This window comes from Miscanthus floridulus, chromosome 1 (assembly GCF_019320115.1).
Source record: "Miscanthus floridulus cultivar M001 chromosome 1, ASM1932011v1, whole genome shotgun sequence".
Classification (NCBI taxonomy): domain Eukaryota; kingdom Viridiplantae; phylum Streptophyta; class Magnoliopsida; order Poales; family Poaceae; genus Miscanthus; species Miscanthus floridulus.
In genome coordinates, this window is record NC_089580.1 from 183,171,194 (window position 1) to 183,188,258 (window position 17,065).

The window sequence follows — 17,065 nt, forward strand, 5'->3', positions numbered from 1 at the left end:
GTGCACTCTCACGGGGCACCTGCACGAGGCAAGCAGAGGAGGGAGCGGCGCCATGGGCTTCGGTCCAGCATAGGGAAGCAGAAGAGAGTGCTGGTACTCGCTGAGGAGCGGGGAAGGGGTGGCGCTAGGGCATCAGTGGGGATAGGCCAGCATCAATGGGGTGAGGCGGCTTGGCGCTCAGTGGAGGTAGCGGCGTGCGGGTCAGTGGTGACTCAATGAGGGTAGGCCCTCCGGCACCGTCGGACCCGGCGTGGATGAAGGGTGGGGTGCTATGGCTCCAGCACGAAACCAAGGGAGCCCACACACTCACGTGAGGGGCTGATGGCGGATGGCGTAGTCAAACAACGAAGAGGAGCCAAGTGAGAGAGAGCAAGCGAGGAGGGCGAGCAGCACCGCAAGACAGGCTAGGAGGGAAAATAGCACCGGTGCGTGAGAGGAGGGCGAGGAGCCACGCATGGCTTGGGCGTGCCTGCACGTGCGGTGCCGGTAGCGACGACAGCGGTATGCCACGGCGGCGCTGTGGTTGCTAAGGCTTAGTAGAGACCATGGAGAGGAGAAAAGAAGGGGCGTGGGGAGTAGGCCAAGGCAACTAGGACGCTGTCAATTGGGTGCTGGGCTCAGCAGAGAGGCAGTCCAGACAAGCGAGGACAGACTGAGACAAGCCGCAACAGAAGGAGACAAGCTGAGCTAGGCAAGGCAAGCAAGGTCAGAGCAAGCAGCAAGCAGACCGAACGGGTAGACCGAAGCTGGGGCATCTCCTCCATGGTAGTAGAAAAGGAAGGAGCGGGAAGCAGCACGAGGGAGGTACACATCATACACACGCCAGATCACCGACGCGAGGCAGGATGGGATAGGGGCAGCGTGGCTAGGCAGCGGTGCACCAGTGCGCGTATAGGGAGATGAGAGGACACAACGTGGGTAGGGGGTAGAACCATTTGCTCATTTTTGGACACCCAGCGTAGTGGACCAGTTTGTATGCGATTGGATGGGATGCTTTGCAATGCAGAGAAATGCAGCGCCATGACGAGAACGAGACGGTAAATAATTGCCGTGCAATGAGTACGCTGTATGCCAAGAAAAATAAACAAAGCTGTTGCGCTCTCTCTCTTATCAGTTCTTGCTTTCACACTAATCACTGTTAAGTATGTTTTAATTTAAAAATCTGAGAAACTCGTTTCAGAAATTTCTCTTAGGCCTAAATCGCGGTGCTAAACAAGCTCGTAACACCAGGGGTGGTACAATTGGCCTATAGGGAAAGGATGTCTATTATTTTTTGTTTCTGATGGGTAAGTCTAGCTCAGTATCTTCTCGTACTCAGGGTTTATTTCTCCTATTGTTGCAGATAACGTGATGTACCACGGCTACTGTAAGCACTGCTTTGCTCCCGCAGTGGATGAGGAATAGGACCATGGGCATGGTCATTCTATATATATCATCTCACCCTTGTGCTTTTGTTGGAGATGACTATGAAAACTAGCTATGTATCTAAACTACTATTGATGTCGTTCAGAACTATGTTGCTTCCGCTACTGTAAAACTGATGTTGTAATAACTATATTAGAACTCTAATGTATGACAAACTATTTGTGAACTTGCTATAACATGTGGCTTGTATGTTGAATCATGTACGATCTTGGCTTGTATGTTGGTTGATTCAAGATTCTTCATGATACTCGACAGGACTACCGGATTTATATGGCTCAAGTGTGATGGTTTAACTGCCTCAGTGGTTGCTATTATACTTGTGCTCTTATAAATTGGACGGTTCTATGACATGCATGACATCGCCTTGGACTGGCTAGCCAGTGTGTGCGTGGTCACCGCACTCAGGGTGCGACATCACGCGTTGGTGCACCCACTACCGTAAGCACGCACCACATCACTCATGGCCTTACCAGGTGGTCGTATTATCGTTGCCCCCGTGCTACGTGTCGGGCCGAGCTAGCCATAGCCACCATTAGTCGAGTCGGTCGAGTTGTGCCTAGGCCTTGCAGTGCGCACGAGCACTGTGCCACCGCGCTGCACCGGTGACGCTGCTACGTCACCAGCGCTGCGATGCGTTGTCGTGATGCCATTGTCGCTTGTTCCCCACTTGTCATCGCGTGCACGCGCAACCTTGAACGCTGAGACACGCACGAGGTCGAGCCGAGGCTGTGGCCATCATTGCCATGCTCGTATGGTGGTCGCCCCGCCCTATGATTCACCTACCGTGGGTCTATGTCGCTGCTCGCCGCGTCTGGGTCAACCGACCCTAGCCACAGGGTGATGGTGATGCCTCTCTGCTTGCTCTGTCCCGCTAACTGACGCCGGTGACCCCGCTTCGGCCTGGCTACTATGTTTTAGTGCTCCCCGCGCTGGCACCCCTCTTGGCTCCATGCAAGCACTAACCGGCGCGCCTCCTGCCCTCACTCATATGGCCCTGTCCTCACGTTGTCGTACCCTATCGGGTCATGGCTAGGTAACCTTTGTCGGGGTCGCTTCATGCGATGTAGCAGTGGCGATGCACCGCTCTCTCTCCCCCTTCATAATCACCAGCTTAAGACTTCTTAGCCCAATTCCTTGTGCTAGTGAGTAGCATGAGGAGTTGACTAGACGCCCCATTCCTGTCGGGTCCAGCAGTGGTCTGGCTGTGGCCAATTTTAGGTTTTGCCCACCGCCGGCCATGAGCGCCGCCGCAGCCAGTGGGTTGGGGGTAAGTCCCAATCTATGGGGGAGAACCTAATTGGTGGTGTTTCTGGACTCATGTTGATCTCCTCTAGCTGGTGCTCGTGTCAGGTTGGCCCGGGTTTCCGCCGTGGGTGTGGTGATGTGGCAGAGCTGCCTAATACAACATCATTATTAACCATTTCTTATATCACTTTTAATACAACATCAGAGTATAATATTTATTGATTTTAATAGCAGAATGTAATCTGGTTATCAGAGTTATGAATAATTTAATTTAACAGCGGAATATAAACATGTGATCAGAATTATAGCAGAAATAAATATCTATTCATGAAATGATAAAGCGTTGATATATAAACTATAACAACAGATTATAAAACTTTCATATAAAACAACATCTAGTGAGAGTTATAAATAAGACTATGATCGCAGCGTAAAGGAATCCTCGCTCAGCCCACCAGAAGGAATCCACACATAAGGGTCAGCTCTAGCATCCACCTGTCACCTGCAGCAGGGGGAAATAAAACCCTAAGTACTCAATTGTACTCAGCAAGACTTATGCGATAGGAGGAAAGAAAAGACTCCAAGGATATGTAAGGCTATCTGGCTTATGGGTTTATTGCATCTGTAGGAGCATTACTAAAAGTGCGTCCTTATATTTGTTTTTTATTAGCAGTGCATTAGTTCATTAACTAACCATTCTATGTAAGCACCAGTGCTACTTTTAAGCAGGTGGTAAGCAATTAGATTTTCTTTTACCATCTTTTATCTTTCAGTTCTTACTATGGTGCTGGATCATAGACAAGTCGTACCGGATCACCCGACAATTCATGAATCAATGCCCCCATGACAAGAGAGTAACAAGTCTTCCTTGCGCCCATACCTAAGTAAGTGCTTGGGATAATAAATCTGTGACCTACCTAGAACCCAATGCAATGGTCGGTCCTTAACCAACACAGACAGGGAAAACAGTGTAACCAAGTTATGCCCTGTTGGTCACAAGACACAACCTCTTACACCCACTAATACCAAATTGTATCCCTACCCTATCACCATTTTTCATTTTCACCATTTATATTTTCCAAGTGATAATAATACAGTAATATATTTCCTATCTCTCGCGAGTGACAGGCAATCACTCGACTTCTACCGGAGTCCTGTAGCATAGTAATCTACACGATCTTGTCATACTAGTAAGACTCATAGGATAAAGATTTATATGCAAGTGGGTTTCATTCAACTCCTTAAAACTTAATGCAGAAATATAATTTAAAGTGCATAAAAGTAGAGGTTATACACCGAGGCTTGCCTGGGTAAGATATAACCAAAAGTTAGCTTTTCATCATGGCGACATGATCTCCAAAAGCACCATTTCTCCAGCAAATTCCGATGACTCCACAATCCATCGATGTCCCTATTATGATATGCAATGTGATACAATGCAAAGACGTAATTAATCAACTGCAACCGTGACTCGTAAAATATGATTTATGTCTTTCAAGTTAACAAGCTAGTTCTAACGATGACCATACCTAGACTACGTATCCATGTCGTCGAATAAGGCGTTACTCCCCAACAATTGCCTTAGTCATGAAACCCCAAGGCATTTCTTTATCTATTTCATTAAATTAATATATATCCAAACTAGGGCTCAATAGTTAACCTAGCAAACTAATTATTATTATGCTATAAAAATTACAATGAGCAGCTAACAATATTAGTAGTTTACTGTAAAATTTTTAGAGTCAACACTATCATCATTTTACCACAAAAATACCTACATTTACATTTTCATAATATTAAGCATTCTAAATCAATTAGAGCAACCCTAGAAACATCTTAAAACTAGGTGAACAAATTATGCTAACAAATAGATCTTGATTTTAGGAACCCAAGAAAATTAGTTTCACAATTTTTGGATTCCTATACCATTTTATATTGATTTTACAAGTTAACTAGAAACATATATTAGAAAAGCATTTAGAAAATGGAAAGGCCGGCGATAAAATGGACCAGCAGCCGCGCGCGGCCTGCTAGCCAAGCGTGGCCCAGTGGCATAGTAAAGGGTGCGACGGCCTAGGCGGGGCGCGCGGACAGTGGCCCAGGCGGGCGACACAAGCCGACCCAGTGTGAGGACGATGGTGATCGACTGGCCCAGCGTGTGGACTCAAGCGGCCCAGCAAGCCAGCCCACGCGCGGCGCAGCAACGACACTTTAGCGATGAGGCCCCTTAGTTTACCTGCATTTAACTACGCCCTTATTTGTAAACCTACGAGTCTAGCATTTTTGCAAAACAAACCCTAAAACATTCTCTATTTTGATTTCTCACCTTCTCTCCTTCCTCAAACCAAAGCACGACAGGGGGAAACCGGCCGGCGGTCGAATCCGGCCATGCGCTCGTCGACGGCGGTGGGGAGGTAGCCTCACGGCTTGCCCGATGGTGGGCGCACCTGCTGGAGGACGTGACTCGGCAAGAGCAGAAGCATGGTGCCCCGCTCACGTGCGCCGACACTCAGGACCAGGTGGCTCCGTGGTGAGAGCACACCAGCGGTGAGGTGGTGGTGCGGTTTGCCATTAACGACCGTCGAAAAGCAGGCTGTGCGCTCGGTGGGGCGGCTGTGGGGCAACACGGGCCCAAGCGCGCTCGCGTGCATGGCGGTAGGCGAAGGAAGCGGTCGTGCTGGCAGGGCGGCTGCAAGGCTCCAGGCAGACCTGGTGCGCTCATGCGCACGGTGGCGGCGGTGGAAACGACTATGGTGGGCGTGGAGGAGCGAGGCGAGGCGAAATCGCGCGCGGGCTTCAGTGAGTGGGAGGAGAGCAGTGTGGTGCTGTGGCCAGAGGTGGAGCAGCATGGGGAGGTGCGTGGCTCGGCACACACGCGATGGAAAAAACCTAGTGACGACGCTCTAGGGCGCGGTGGCAGTCACACGACGGATCGGGGTGGGCACGACGGCCAACAGCGTGAGAGCACGCGATGCGGGAGGAAGAATTAGGGGTGGCACTGCGCGCGGAGGAGAGGAGGCGAGGTAGAGCCGCTTGTGCACACGCAAAGGGAAAGGGGAAACGACGGGCGGGAGGGGACGCAGCGACGACGAGCGCCGCCAAAACGGGTGCTCGGCCCAGCATAGAGGCAGATAGCAGCGACAGGCAAGGACAATCAGAGACAGAGGCAAGCAGAAATAGAAAAGGAAGGAGGAAAACAACGCGAGGGTTCGACCAACTTCATTAACATAGGGACATGATGGCGTGCTTCGACAGCTTTGTAGAGCGACGGGATGATGCGAGCAGCAAGTGGTAGGGACACGGCGACATGTCGCAACAAATCAGATGACTGATTCAAAGTAGGGGGACGCACCACCGTCGTCACACTAGCGCATAGACTTGACGACTCAAACCTGGTGGGACGTAAAGGCAGCCAGCTCCTCCGTGGTTAGGTGGGTCGTGCGGTAGGCGAAGCACCACATCACCCAGACGGCTGGCAGGCAGTATACATGGCGACCGTAGGTTAAGCCGTACGACGGTCAGTAGTGATGCGCACGAATTTTTAAGAGACGCAAAAACCGCTGATGAGCTCATACTCCATACCAAGCCATGGTATAAAATATTAGGGTGCTATGTAATTATTTTTGCGTAAAACAAATCATCATAACAACGCTTTAAAATATAATTTCTGATTTTTACCGTTGACGCGATAAGATGGTTTTTAAATTTTAATTTCGATTTTTTAGCTATCGAACATACCATGGAACAACATCCACACGCCACATCAATAGTTGCACTTTTAACTACTAACTTGCACTTCCAATTTTTATTTACGTTCTAATTACAAGTTATATTTTATTTTGTTTATAAAAATTGTTTTCATGCTCAATCCAACAAAACAAGCCACTCGTCATTTACTTGCTAGAATCGTTATCGAACATTTCCTAAATATCTTTATGCATTGAGTAATTTAACTTGACATTGATTCGAGTCCACAAAACTGAGTCACACATGATTCCCTTATCACTTCAAGTATGTTTTAAATAAAAAATCTAAGAAACTCGTTTTGGAAATTTTTCTTAGGCCTAAATCTCGGTGCTAAACGAGCTCGTAACACTAGAGGTGTTACAGATGATGCGCTGGTGCCATGCTCGGAGCACCGCCGCGTGGTGTGGGCGCATGTGGCCAGACCACCTTAGCACTTCCTAGTTTCAATCGTCACCGCAGCTCGGTCCTCGGTGAGTTTTTGGTGCTTCCCCGCTGTCTCTACCTCTCCGTTAGTGCCCTAGGTCGTCGGAACGGCCGCGCTGCTTTTGCAGATAACTGCTCACTGCTACCGCTCGTGCTAGTACATCTATGAGTTCTTAACAGCCACCCATCCTTGTGTGTTTAGCCGTAGATGGTGGTCGGCCCCTTACTTTCATCGTAGCGCGCCTAGGTTGCCTGGCGTAATCGCCCTATGCCATCGGCCACCGTGCCGGCGAGTGTGGGGATCCCCAGGGACCTTCTCGTGGTACAAGTGGAAACACCCGAGGGCTTGTTTGCAAAGTTGTTGCTGGTAGAAATAGTGCACATGGTAGTCAAACTATTACCTAGAAGCTTGGGGGCTTTTCTGCAAAGCCACCGTCGCGTGCGGGCTCCCCGCCTTGGGCCGTTGCTGAGCCGGCCTGCTACGCACCCACGCCCCACGTTGGGCCAAGCCGGGCTGCTGGGCCAATTGGATGGCCACCGGCCTTTTTTCTTTTTCTAAGGCGTTTCTAATTTAGTTTCTAAGACTAGCTTTTAAATTCGATATAAATTGGTATAGTTAACAAAAAATTATGAAACTAATTTTGTTCAGTATCTAAAATTATGATCTATTTGCTAGTATATTTTATTCATATAGTTTCATAGTATTTTCAAGAGTGATCTAATTAATTTGATGTGCTTAATATTGTTAAAATATAAATTTGTAGGAATTATTGTGATAAATTAGTAATAGTGTTGGCTTTACAAATTTAACAGTAAAATCTTCATATTATTAGGTGCCCTCTCTAATTTTTGTGGCTCCATAATAATTAGTTTGCTAAAGTAGTTAAATGAGCCCTAGTTCAAATATATATTTAATCAATAAAATGTTACTGTGAGTACCTAATATTGCTAGGAACCTACTGTAGAAATTTTAGATTCAACACTATTATCAATTTACCACGGAAATTCCTACAAGTTCTCCTTTTAACAATATAAGTATTTAAAATAATTAGAGTAACCCTAAAAACATACCGAATCTATGTGAACAAAATACACTACTAGGTAGATAATGATTTTAGGAGACTAACAAAACTAGTTTGGCATTTTTATAATTTTTCTACTATTTACTATGAATTTTCAAACATCCAGCCGATTACTAATATTAACAAAATACCAAAGAAAGAAGAAAAGACCCTTGGGCCCAAAGCGGCCTAGTTCACCTGGACCAGTGGCCATGGTAGCCCAGGCGAGGCAGGCACGGCCCAACTCGAGGTAGGCGCAAGCGGCCCATAAACGCGCGCAGGTTTGGCAGCGCGGCGCGGCTCACAGACGTGCGCGGCTTACCGACCAGGCGGCCCAATAGCCCAACGCCAGCAGCGCCAGCGGCCCAGGCGACAATGCAGGCCAGCCCCAGGTGGCAAGTGGCGCAGGCATATTTGTGAATGGCCCCTGATCTTCTAACAAATCACCCATAGTACATTAGCACTATTCACTAGGGTCTCGTATTTTGCACCAAGGATCCTGTACAAAATCTCTACTTGGATTCATACCCTCCACACCTTCCTTGCTTGTCCTAGAGCAGACACACAGAGTAGTAGGAGCATCCCGCCGGCAGACAAGGCGCGACAATGCAGTGGGATTGCGGCCGGAGGTGGAGGCAGCGCGTACTCGGCGCACACGCGTGCATCGGCGGAGCACCGGCACGGCCGTGGCAAGGCGAGACCGTAGAGGAAGCGCATGGAAGGGAATAGTGCTATGGAGCCGGAGGTTTGGCACGGTCATGGGGCACGCGTGCTCACACGCACGCACGAAGGGCAAGGGCAATGGTGTGGCCATAGAGGCGCTATAGGGCGCGGGTCCCTCAACACCGGCGGCAAGGCATAGTGGCGGCAAGGGTGCTATGGTGGTTGAGTAGTAGGCCAAGGCGACGATGCTCCTAAGCTCGATGGCGCGGCTAGCTCCGGGACACCGTGGGCATCGGTGGCTCCACCGCTGTACACCAACGGGGGCGGTGAGGAGCTACGGCTGTCGGGGGCAGCATGATGCGATTCCATGCAGCTCGAGCATGGATGAGTAGCGCACTCTCATGGGGCGCCTGCGCGAGGCAAGCAGAGGGAGGGAGCGGTGCCAGGGCTTCGGTCCAGCGCAAGGAAGCAGAAGAGAGTGCTAGTACTCGCTAAGGAGCGGGGAAGGGGTGGCGCTGGGGCGTCAGTGGGGATAGGCCAGCATCAATGGGGTGAGGCGGCCTTGGCGCTCAGTGGAGGGTAGCGTCGTGCGGGGTCGTGGTGACTCAATTGAGGGTAGGCCCTCCGGCACCGTCGGACCCGGCGTGGATGAAGGGTGGGGTGCTATGGCTCCAGCACGAAACCAAGGGAGCCCACACACTCACGTGAGGGGCTGATGGCGGATGGCGTAGTCAAACAACGAAGAGGAGCCAAGTGAGAGAGAGCAAGCGAGGAGGGCGAGCAGCACCGCAAGACAGGCTAGGAGGGAAAATAGCACCGGTGCTGAGAGGAGGGCGAGGAGCCACGCATGGCTTGGGCGTGCCTGCAACGTGCGGTGCCGGTAGCGACGACAGCGGTATGCCACGGCGGCGCCTGTGGTTGCTAAGGCTTAGTAGAGACCATGGAGAGGAGAAAAGAAGGGGCGTGGGGAGTAGGCCAAGGCAACTAGGACGCTGTCAATTGGGTGCTGGGCTCAGCAGAGAGGCAGTCCAGACAAGCGAGGACAGACTGAGACAAGCCGCAACAGAAGGAGACAAGCTGAGCTAGGCAAGGCAAGCAAGGTCAGAGCAAGCAGCAGCAGAACCGAACGGGTAGACCGAAGCTGGGGCATCTCCTCCATGGTAGTAGAAAAGGAAGGAGCGGGAAGCAGCACGAGGGAGGTACACATCATACACACGCCAGATCACCGACGCGGAGGCAGGATGGGATAGGGCAGCGTGGCTGGCAAGCGGTGCACCAGTGCGCGTATAGGGAGATGAGAGGACACAACGTGGGTAGGGGGTAGAACCATTTGCTCATTTTGGACACCCAGCGTAGTGGACCAGTTTGTATGCGATTGGATGGGATGCTTGCAATGCAGAGAAATGCAGCGCCATGACGAGAACGAGACGGTAAATAATTGCCGTGCAATGAGTACGCTGTATGCCAAGAAAAATAAACAAAGCTGTTGCGCTCTCTCTCTTATCAGTTCTTGCTTTCACACTAATCACGTTAAGTATGTTTTAATTTAAAAATCTGAGAAACTCGTTTCAGAAATTTCTCTTAGGCCTAAATCGCGGTGCTAAACAAGCTCGTAACACCAGGGGTGGTACAATTGGCCTATAGGGAAAGGATGTCTATTATTTTTGTTTCTGATGGGTAAGTCTAGCTCAGTATCTTCTCGTACTCAGGGTTTATTTCCCTATTGTTGCAGATAACGTGATGTACCACGGCTACTGTAAGCACTGCTTTGCTCCCGCAGTGGATGAGGAATAGGACCATGGGCATGGTCATTCTATATATATCATCTCACCCTTGTGCTTTTGTTGGAGATGACTATGAAAACTAGCTATGTATCTAAACTACTGTTGATGTCATTCAGAACTATGTTGCTTCCGCTACTGTAAAACTGATGTTGTAATAACTATATTAGAACTCCAATGTATGACAAACTATTTGTGAACTTGCTGTAACATGTGGCTTGTATGTTGAATCATGTACGATCTTGGCTTGTATGTTGGTTGATTCAAGATTCTTCATGATACTCGACAGACTACCGGATTTATATGGCTCAAGTGTGATGGTTTAACTGCCTCAGTGGTTGCTATTATACTTGTGCTCTTATAAATTGGACGGTTCTATGACATGCATGACATCGCCTTGGACTGGCTAGCCGTGTGTGCGTGGTCACCGCACTCAGGGTGCGACATCACGCGTTGGTGCACCCACTACCGTAAGCACGCACCACATCACTCATGGCCTTACCGGTGGTCGTATTATCGTTGCCCCCCGTGCTACGTGTCGGGCCGAGCTAGCCATAGCCACCATTGTCGAGTCGGTCGAGTTGTGCCTAGGCCTTGCGTGCGCACGAGCACTGTGCCACCGCGCTGCACCGGTGACGCTGCTACGTCACCGCGCTGCGATGCGTTGTCGTGATGCCATTGTCGCTTGTTCCCCACTGTCATCGCGTGCACGCGCAACCTTGAACGCTGAGACACGCACGAGGTCGAGCCGAGGCTGTGGCCATCATTGCCATGCTCGTATGGTGGTCGCCCCGCCCTATGATTCACCTACCGTGGGTCTATGTCGCTGCTCGCCGCGTCTGGGTCAACCGACCCTAGCCACAGGGTGATGGTGATGCCTCTCTGCTTGCTCTGTCCCGCTAACTGACGCCGGTGACCCCGCTTCGGCCTGGCTACTATGTTTTAGTGCTCCCCGCGCTGGCACCCCTCTTGGCTCCATGCAAGCACTAACCGGCGCGCCTCCTGCCCTCACTCATATGGCCCTGTCCTCACGTTGTCGTACCCTATCGGGTCATGGCTAGGTAACCTTTGTCGGGGTCGCTTCATGCGATGTAGCAGTGGCGATGCACCGCTCTCTCTCCCCCCTTCATAATCACCAGCTTAAGACTTCTTAGCCCAATTCCTTGTGCTAGTGAGTAGCATGAGGAGTTGACTAGACGCCCCATTCCTGTCGGGTCCAGCAGTGGTCTGGCTGTGGCCAATTTTAGGTTTTGCCCACCGCCGGCCATGAGCGCCGCCGCAGCCAGTGGGTTGGGGGTAAGTCCCAATCTATGGGGGAGAACCTAATTGGTGGTGTTTCTGGACTCATGTTGATCTCCTCTAGCTGGTGCTCGTGTCAGGTTGGCCCGGGTTTCCACCGTGGGTGCGGTGATGTGGCAGAACCGCCTAATACAACATCATTATTAACCATTTCTTATATGACTTTTAATACAACATCAGAGTATAACATTTATTGATTTTAATAGCGGAATATAATCTGGTTATCAGAGTTATGAATAATTTAATTTAACAGCGAAATATAAACATGTGATCAGAATTATAGCAGAAATAAATATCTATTCATGAAATGATGAAGCGTTGATATATAAACTATAACAACAGATTATAAAACTTTCATATAAAACAACATCTAGTGAGAGTTATAAATAAGACTATGATCGCAGCGTAAAGGAATCCTCGCTCAGCCCACCAGAAGGAATCCACACATAAGGGTCAGCTCTAGCATCCACCTGTCACCTGCAGCAGGGGGAAATAAAACCCTAAGTACTCAATTGTACTCAGCAAGACTTATGCGATAGGAGGAAAGAAAAGACTCCAAGGATATGTAAGGCTATCTGGCTTATGGGTTTATTGCATCTGTAGGAGCATTACTAAAAGTGCGTCCTTATATTTGTTTTTTATTAGCAGTGCATTAGTTCATTAACTAACCATTCTATGTAAGCACCAGTGCTACTTTTAAGCAGGTGGTAAGCAATTAGATTTTCTTTTACCATCTTTTATCTTTCAGTTCTTACTATGGTGCTGGATCATAGACAAGTCGTACCGGATCACCCGACAATTCATGAATCAATGCCCCCATGACAAGAGAGTAACAAGTCTTCCTTGCGCCCATACCTAAGTAAGTGCTTGGGATAATAAATCTGTGACCTACCTAGAACCCAATGCAATGGTCGGTCCTTAACCAACACAGACAGGGAAAACAGTGTAACCAAGTTATGCCCTGTTGGTCACAAGACACAACCTCTTACACCCACTAATACCAAATTGTATCCCTACCCTATCACCATTTTTCATTTTCACCATTTATATTTTCCAAGTGATAATAATACAGTAATATATTTCCTATCTCTCGCGAGTGACAGGCAATCACTCGACTTCTACCGGAGTCCTGTAGCATAGTAATCTACACGATCTTGTCATACTAGTAAGACTCATAGGATAAAGATTTATATGCAAGTGGGTTTCATTCAACTCCTTAAAACTTAATGCAGAAATATAATTTAAAGTGCATAAAAGTAGAGGTTATACACCGAGGCTTGCCTGGGTAAGATATAACCAAAAGTTAGCTTTTCATCATGGCGACATGATCTCCAAAAGCACCATTTCTCCAGCAAATTCCGATGACTCCACAATCCATCGATGTCCCTATTATGATATGCAATGTGATACAATGCAAAGACGTAATTAATCAACTGCAACCGTGACTCGTAAAATATGATTTATGTCTTTCAAGTTAACAAGCTAGTTCTAACGATGACCATACCTAGACTACGTATCCATGTCGTCGAATAAGGCGTTACTCCCCAACAATTGCCTTAGTCATGAAACCCCAAGGCATTTCTTTATCTATTTCATTAAATTAATATATATCCAAACTAGGGCTCAATAGTTAACCTAGCAAACTAATTATTATTATGCTATAAAAATTACAATGAGCAGCTAACAATATTAGTAGTTTACTGTAAAATTTTTAGAGTCAACACTATCATCATTTTACCACAAAAATACCTACATTTACATTTTCATAATATTAAGCATTCTAAATCAATTAGAGCAACCCTAGAAACATCTTAAAACTAGGTGAACAAATTATGCTAACAAATAGATCTTGATTTTAGGAACCCAAGAAAATTAGTTTCACAATTTTTGGATTCCTATACCATTTTATATTGATTTTACAAGTTAACTAGAAACATATATTAGAAAAGCATTTAGAAAATGGAAAGGCCGGCGATAAAATGGACCAGCAGCCGCGCGCGGCCTGCTAGCCAAGCGTGGCCCAGTGGCATAGTAAAGGGTGCGACGGCCTAGGCGGGGCGCGCGGACAGTGGCCCAGGCGGGCGACACAAGCCGACCCAGTGTGAGGACGATGGTGATCGACTGGCCCAGCGTGTGGACTCAAGCGGCCCAGCAAGCCAGCCCACGCGCGGCGCAGCAACGACACTTTAGCGATGAGGCCCCTTAGTTTACCTGCATTTAACTACGCCCTTATTTGTAAACCTACGAGTCTAGCATTTTTGCAAAACAAACCCTAAAACATTCTCTATTTTGATTTCTCACCTTCTCTCCTTCCTCAAACCAAAGCACGACAGGGGGAAACCGGCCGGCGGTCGAATCCGGCCATGCGCTCGTCGACGGCGGTGGGGAGGTAGCCTCACGGCTTGCCCGATGGTGGGCGCACCTGCTGGAGGACGTGACTCGGCAAGAGCAGAAGCATGGTGCCCCGCTCACGTGCGCCGACACTCAGGACCAGGTGGCTCCGTGGTGAGAGCACACCAGCGGTGAGGTGGTGGTGCGGTTTGCCATTAACGACCGTCGAAAAGCAGGCTGTGCGCTCGGTGGGGCGGCTGTGGGGCAACACGGGCCCAAGCGCGCTCGCGTGCATGGCGGTAGGCGAAGGAAGCGGTCGTGCTGGCAGGGCGGCTGCAAGGCTCCAGGCAGACCTGGTGCGCTCATGCGCACGGTGGCGGCGGTGGAAACGACTATGGTGGGCGTGGAGGAGCGAGGCGAGGCGAAATCGCGCGCGGGCTTCAGTGAGTGGGAGGAGAGCAGTGTGGTGCTGTGGCCAGAGGTGGAGCAGCATGGGGAGGTGCGTGGCTCGGCACACACGCGATGGAAAAAACCTAGTGACGACGCTCTAGGGCGCGGTGGCAGTCACACGACGGATCGGGGTGGGCACGACGGCCAACAGCGTGAGAGCACGCGATGCGGGAGGAAGAATTAGGGGTGGCACTGCGCGCGGAGGAGAGGAGGCGAGGTAGAGCCGCTTGTGCACACGCAAAGGGAAAGGGGAAACGACGGGCGGGAGGGGACGCAGCGACGACGAGCGCCGCCAAAACGGGTGCTCGGCCCAGCATAGAGGCAGATAGCAGCGACAGGCAAGGACAATCAGAGACAGAGGCAAGCAGAAATAGAAAAGGAAGGAGGAAAACAACGCGAGGGTTCGACCAACTTCATTAACATAGGGACATGATGGCGTGCTTCGACAGCTTTGTAGAGCGACGGGATGATGCGAGCAGCAAGTGGTAGGGACACGGCGACATGTCGCAACAAATCAGATGACTGATTCAAAGTAGGGGGACGCACCACCGTCGTCACACTAGCGCATAGACTTGACGACTCAAACCTGGTGGGACGTAAAGGCAGCCAGCTCCTCCGTGGTTAGGTGGGTCGTGCGGTAGGCGAAGCACCACATCACCCAGACGGCTGGCAGGCAGTATACATGGCGACCGTAGGTTAAGCCGTACGACGGTCAGTAGTGATGCGCACGAATTTTTAAGAGACGCAAAAACCGCTGATGAGCTCATACTCCATACCAAGCCATGGTATAAAATATTAGGGTGCTATGTAATTATTTTTGCGTAAAACAAATCATCATAACAACGCTTTAAAATATAATTTCTGATTTTTACCGTTGACGCGATAAGATGGTTTTTAAATTTTTAATTTCGATTTTTTAGCTATCGAACATACCATGGAACAACATCCACACGCCACATCAATAGTTGCACTTTTAACTACTAACTTGCACTTCCAATTTTTATTTACGTTCTAATTACAAGTTATATTTTATTTTGTTTATAAAAATTGTTTTCATGCTCAATCCAACAAAACAAGCCACTCGTCATTTACTTGCTAGAATCGTTATCGAACATTCCTAAATATCTTTATGCATTGAGTAATTTAACTTGACATTGATTCGAGTCCACAAAACTGAGTCACACATGATTCCCTTATCACTTCAAGTATGTTTTAAATAAAAAATCTAAGAAACTCGTTTTGGAAATTTTTCTTAGGCCTAAATCTCGGTGCTAAACGAGCTCGTAACACTAGAGGTGTTACAGATGATGCGCTGGTGCCATGCTCGGAGCACCGCCGCGTGGTGTGGGCGCATGTGGCCAGACCACCTTAGCACTTCCTAGTTTCAATCGTCACCGCAGCTCGGTCCTCGGTGAGTTTTTGGTGCTTCCCCGCTGTCTCTACCTCTCCGTTAGTGCCCTAGGTCGTCGGAACGGCCGCGCTGCTTTTGCAGATAACTGCTCACTGCTACCGCTCGTGCTAGTACATCTATGAGTTCTTAACAGCCACCCATCCTTGTGTGTTTAGCCGTAGATGGTGGTCGGCCCCTTACTTTCATCGTAGCGCGCCTAGGTTGCCTGGCGTAATCGCCCTATGCCATCGGCCACCGTGCCGGCGAGTGTGGGGATCCCCAGGGACCTTCTCGTGGTACAAGTGGAAACACCCGAGGGCTTGTTTGCAAAGTTGTTGCTGGTAGAAATAGTGCACATGGTAGTCAAACTATTACCTAGAAGCTTGGGGGCTTTTCTGCAAAGCCACCGTCGCGTGCGGGCTCCCCGCCTTGGGCCGTTGCTGAGCCGGCCTGCTACGCACCCACGCCCCACGTTGGGCCAAGCCGGGCTGCTGGGCCAATTGGATGGCCACCGGCCTTTTTTCTTTTTCTAAGGCGTTTCTAATTTAGTTTCTAAGACTAGCTTTTAAATTCGATATAAATTGGTATAGTTAACAAAAAATTATGAAACTAATTTTGTTCAGTATCTAAAATTATGATCTATTTGCTAGTATATTTTATTCATATAGTTTCATAGTATTTTCAAGAGTGATCTAATTAATTTGATGTGCTTAATATTGTTAAAATATAAATTTGCAGGAATTGTTGTGATAAATTGGTAATAGTGTTGGCTTTACAAATTTAACAGTAAAATCTTCATATTATTAGGTGCCCTCTCTAATTTTTGTGGCTCCATAATAATTAGTTTGCTAAAGTAGTTAAATGAGCCCTAGTTCAAATATATATTTAATCAATAAAATGAGCCTAGCACGTTATTTATTAGAACTATCTCGTTAGCTTACGAGGCGTAATCGCATTCTTTGAGTTGCGGTTGCCATTGATTAATTACATCTCTGCGTTGCATCCATGTATATCATAATAGGAACAATGATGGATCACGGAGTCATCCGGGGTAGCAGAAAAGATGGTGTCTTGATGATAGTGTCACCACGATGGAGTGCTAACCCTTAGTTATATCTTACTCAGGCAAGCCCTGGTGCATAACCCCTATTATTCTACATTTTATTTTATGCTTGTGCATTAAGTTTTAAGGAGTTGAATGAAAACCACTTGCATATATATATATATATATATATATATATATATATATA